This window comes from Aricia agestis, chromosome 12 (assembly GCF_905147365.1).
Source record: "Aricia agestis chromosome 12, ilAriAges1.1, whole genome shotgun sequence".
In the NCBI taxonomy this organism is placed as follows: Eukaryota; Metazoa; Arthropoda; class Insecta; order Lepidoptera; family Lycaenidae; genus Aricia; species Aricia agestis.
Genome location: NC_056417.1, coordinates 8960872 through 8966871, shown reverse-complemented (window position 1 = coordinate 8966871; position 6000 = coordinate 8960872).

Sequence of the window (6000 nt, the reverse complement as noted above, 5' to 3'; positions counted from 1 at the left end):
GAAACATGTCTTATTGTATGCTCTACACTGGCTAAAGTATGTGATACAGCGGCCATATTAAGGTATATTTAAAATAACGTCTTTATAAGGGTGGGTTGCACCAGAGGCGTGGTTAAAGTTATGGTCAAAGTTATGTTTATAGTTAAGGCTTTGACCTTAACTTTGACCACAGAATTTGACAGATGACAGCTGGTCCGACAAGGCTTGAAATGAGCGTGGGCGGGGGCGCTGCTGGTAAAGGAGAACTGTCAAAAATGGCGTTTTTGTATGATGTCAGCGTTACTTCCTTTTTTCGCCACGTTCATTCAAAGCCTTGTCGAGCTCAAGGTTATGGTTAAATATGGCGTCCATTTTTTACTTTAACCAAAGATTTGACATTTTGCATTGTAGTTAAAGTAAAAAGTTACAGTTATAGCTAAAGTAAGTTGGTACAACCCACCCTAACATTATCATAATATTATTATGTTTTCGTAAAAGACAGAAAAGTTTTAAATAATTTACGAAAAGTAACAAAAATTGTTTCTATTCCGAGTAACATTATGTATCTAATCTTCACAAGTTATTTTTAAATTTGGTGTTCAGGCACAGAATACTAAATAGTTATTACGTAAGATCGGTAGCTTTATTTAACAGTGTCACTAACTTATCAGACAGGGACAAAATATTGTAGGACTAAACCGTTTAGGAACTAGGTATATTCACTGATTAGATGATGCCCGCAACTCTGTTGCGACAAAATTCGTTTATCGCGCGGGAACCGTACATTTTTCCGGGATAAAAAGTATCCTATGTCCTTTCCCGGGACTCAAAGTATCTCCATGCCAAATTTCAGCAAAATCGGTATAGCGGTTTGATCGTGAAGAGGTAACAGACAGACAGACAGACAGACGGACAGACAGACAGACACACTTTCGTATTTATAATATTAGTATGGAAGTATGGATATTGCTCTTTATTTGGGCACCAAAAGCACTAAAGGGCTAAAGGGCTAAGATTTTTCATATTAAATATTTTCTACGAGGAAGTTGACAAATGTCTATGACGCAGCGATATACCGTTATCGCTTATCTCTTATTGCTCACACAAAAATATTGATATTTTACCGATAAATACAACAAATAATACAATCAGGCTCACTCGCTCCAGTCTGGGTTATCGCTAATCAGTTGCCAAAATATTGTGCTTTCTCTGTCATAAATACAAGGAAGGAGGGAGACAACATGACAATCCACAAGTAACACTAATCTGCCGTAAGTGGGCCTAGGTATTTAAACATTAGTCTCGCCTGTTATGTTTTAAAAAAAATATTTTCACTCAAACATGTCGTCGTATCACACATTGTTTTTTATTTTGATGTGCGTATTTTTGGGGCTGAATGTCCTCTTTCTGATTGGATCCATCTTCCTGACGCTGCATTATGAAAGAACTGTAAGTTTATTTTTTTGGAAAAATATTATTATTAACTGATTTTAAGGTGGACTTTCAAAGCGAGCGTCTATAAGCGTCAGTGACGCCGACCGTCGTGACTGTAAAAATGTATGGTTTTGCGTCAGTGACGTCACAAACTCCGCGGTATCGGTGTGCTCGATCCCAAACCATACATTTTTCACAGTCGCGGCATCACTGACGCTATAGACCAGCGGTAGGCAACAGGCGGAGCTACATTTAGGACAAGTGTTTTTTTCTGGACCTCGTTAAAATTTTCTGACAGTATCCGGACCCCACCTAAAATTACTTGCCGACCCCTGCTATAGACGTTCGATTCGAAAGGATACCTTTAGGAATGCGTCACAGTATACAAAACAAAATGGCATCCATCCTTGTTACTGGCGGGTGCCAAGACAGTTTGAGCTTGTCCCTGAGGCTCCTTAAGATCATATCAAAGGGTTAGGAGTTAGGACCCAAGCTTAAAGGAGTTGCAGTGGCAAAATTTCGTAGTGTGCCTCCTTATTAAAAAATGCATTTCCTCTAATAAAACTTTCACTTACAGGAGCGCAAGAAACAAGACCTGGAACCAGCTCCGATTCGCGAGACGTTTCGCGAGTCGGTTCGCAGCGAGAACCCACGCTCCAGCCTGGTACCACAGGCCATTATATTCAACGCCATAATCGAGTCCAGAAGATCAACCCTCTCCGCATCCGGGGTCCCTGGATTTCCATAATAAGCCATCATGCATGGAGCCATCATGGAGCAAATGTCGGACAAAAACCAGAGAATTTGATTCACAATTTGACTATGGTAGATGGCGGATCTTCGTAATTTGGCCGGGTTATATCCATAACCATACCACACCATACAATGCGTGAACGTGAATTTTCGCCTTGTGTATGCCTTCCTTTGCCGTAGCCCGACCAAATTACGTAGGTCCGCCATCTGCCTACGGATCAATTTGTCCGACACATTCTTATGTGTCGGACAAATTGATCTCTTGCCACATCTTTGTGGCAAGGGGATACATTTTTTTATATATTAAATATTGTAAGACTAGAAAAGAATCTTAAATACATTACTGAGTAAATTGTATCTACTGTTTTACTGTAATTTGAGGTTATAAAATAATATATTTATGGGAAAATAGAGAGATTTCTTTTGTATTAACAACTGCTTAAAAAATCATTCATGTTATACCTTTTTTGGTAGTTTCAGCTCTAATTATGTAATTTTGAAATGATATGATACATCATACATGCTGCTTGTTGCATTAAAATAGTAGCTAGAATTCTGGTACCTACTTATTGCAGCAAACGATTATACGGATGAGCTTCATATTCGTACATGTTTTTAAAAAGATAAGACGACACGTAACGCAGCGATGCTTGAAAAATCGAGCGGTGTTATGATATTTTCAAAATTTTTATATTGCTTCTATGGACCAGTGCGATACTCATGTGGCATGCTTGAATTCGTTCCATTTTGATGCTGTCCTAAAATAAAGAAACTATTATTTTGTGTAATGACTTCGTATGTGATTAATCTGAAAAAGATTATTTTTAAACGGTTGTACGTGATATGAATCAAAGAATCTTATCAAGTATTGATTGTACGTAACAAATAAAACGATTATGAATATATTTTAAATTACACATCCAATTATAATATAATGTAGTAGATATACAATTGAAAATCTATTGTGTCTGCGATTCCCACGATCGAGGTATATAGTCCGTGCAATCTACGAAGACGCACCCCACCAATTTTTTGGTGAGCATCTTTCCCTTTGGCCGTGACGCTTTCTCTTAATTATTGGTCTATTTATTGAAGTGTGCGCGTGCACTCATAGGTAATAAATTAGTGTGTACCGATAACACTCAAACATTGGCGATAGATAGTACACATATACTATAGACGATTAGGAGGAATAGTGGGGCGCGTCTTCGTGGATTGCACGGACTATATTAAGTGTTAAACATTTGAACACATGCAGTTTTCTGATAAGATACTATTGCAATATAAAAATAACGGGTTACGGGGCCCAGAATTTCATATTTGGACATTAAGGGCCTGTTTCAACACTTTCTTTAATTGTGGGAGAGCCATGCTTCAGCACGAATGGGCCGGCTCAACCGGAGAAATACCACGTTCTCACAGAAAACCGGCGTGAAACAGCACTTGCGCTGTGTTTCGCTGAGTGAGTGAGTTTACCGGAGACCCAATCCCCTACCCTATTCCCTTCCCTTCCCTACCTTCCCCTATTCCCTGCCCTTCCCCTATTCCCTGCCCTTCCCCTATTCCCTGCCCTTCCCTACCCTCCCCTATTACCCTATTCCCTCTTAAAAGGCCGGCAACGCACTTGCAGCTCTTCTGATGCTGCGAGTGTCCATGGGCGACGGAAAATGCTTTCCATCAGGTGACCCGTTTGCTCGTTTGCCCCCTTATTTCATAAAAAAAAAAACTGATAAAGTGCCGAATAGGCTATTCACAACTTTTTTGACAGATTCTCCATACTTAATCTGTCAAGTTAATTGTTGGATAGCCTATTCGTCACTTATCAGGAAGTGGCGAAACAGGCCCTTAATATAATGTATATGCACTTGGCATCTATGCCACCCTCATAGTATCATGGTTGCAGGTTTCTGAGTTTACGATTCGACATCAGTTTATCGCGTGGGAATCTTACTTTTTTCCGGGACAAAATTGTCTTTATAATATTTATGAATGGCTCATTAATTATAAAACATCGGCTCGCCTCTTCACATCGCATTGCCATTTGTAGTTAAAGTAATAGTTAGGTAATTTTTTTGTGTTTTATCCCAATACAAACTAATACTAAAAAACCGACCAAATAATCTGCAGCTGAACAAATTAATAATCATCTTAATCATGCTTATTAATCTTAGAAATCACTCATATTATCGATATTACGTTATTTAATCAACTATTAAAGTATCATAATTCGCGCACGCTCAAAGTAAGAGTCGCCTTCGAGACTGATCGTCCTTGGCCTTAATGCATTATATTTTCCATCTAGATTAAAAACCTGTGCATTTCATTATTATCAGCTGATACTCGTTTTACCGACCGCTTTTGAATATTATTTGTGTTTACTACGACTATCTCTACATATTATATAATATTATTATCTCTACGAGGTAAAATTAAAATCACTAATGGCCGCATCGCTATAATTGAAGTTGAATTATTATAAAAACTAGAGAATTCGACCTTAGTTTCAACGACATTAGGACTACTACCTATATTTTGTAAAAAAATATTGACGTTATCATATTTTTTTCAACTCTTCTCTATGGGACTCAGCTGATGTCAGACTGGCCGTGTAAGCATTGTCTAATAGTATCTAAGATTCAATAAAAAAAAACTATAATCTATTTTCAATTTGTCACCTTGTTGTCAACAGCTTACGGCCGTTCCCAATATTTGATCTATACATAAAATATATGACTCTAATGTCTAATGTGAGCTATTCCTATCTCTAGTAGGGCAAAACCAGAGATAGATCAAATATTGGGAATGGCCGTTAGATATGTACATAGTCAACAGACTTAAATCAAAAATAAAAGAGTATAATTCGTATGTAGAGGTTTGTCACTCAAAAATCTGTCATTTTTCCTAGTGTGTGTGTTGTAGTGTGTGTAATGTTTTATTTGTTAAAAAATCTGAGTAAAAAATGTATGATAAAAACATAATTTCAAAATAATATTAGTTCGATGCACTCCTTCATCATATAAACTATAACTGTGCCAAATTTCATTCACCTACGTTTCACCATTTTTCGTCAAAAGGGATACAAAGTTTTTGGCTTGGGTGAATAAATTTACTATAAGCTTTTTTTTAATATTAATGTTATGTAGACGTTGACCTGTCAATCTCTTTATCGAAGTTAAGTAATAATTGATAAATATCTAGTTTATAGCAAACTTATTAAAAAGTAAGCGTAGTCCCGAAAATGTGCTACGGCCTACGCCGTAGACCGTAGAGGCTATATCCCGTAGGCGTCTATGGGATGTAAATTGAAATACAAAACTTTTTTTTAATTAGGGGCAAACGAGCATACTTGTCACTGATGGAAAACAACTACCGTCACCCATGGACACTCGCAACATCAGAAGAGTTGCAGTAGTATTGCTGGCCTGGAAATATGTAAATATTATGTATATATAAGGTTTGCAGGTTGTAGTGGTAATTGTATTAAAGTTTTACTTCCAAAAGAAAAACGTAAAAAATGATACATAAATTTAAATTATCTATGAATTCACTACTGAGAAAGCAATGTGGTTTGTTCTAATAGGGTGCTTACTATCATATAATTTGTAGGCGTTTTAAATTTTATTTCCTCGAGTTTTCGCCTTACGGGCTTTACAGCCTAATTTAACTTTAGACGTTTTCAAATTTAAATTACTTACGTTATTTATAAACCATCGTCAGTATCTGGTAATGCCTACGCGTAATAGTATAAAATGACTTAATATTTGTAAATGCGAAAGTGTGTCTGTCTGTTACCTCTTCACGCCCAAACCGCTGAAGCAATTTTGCTGTTTGGTA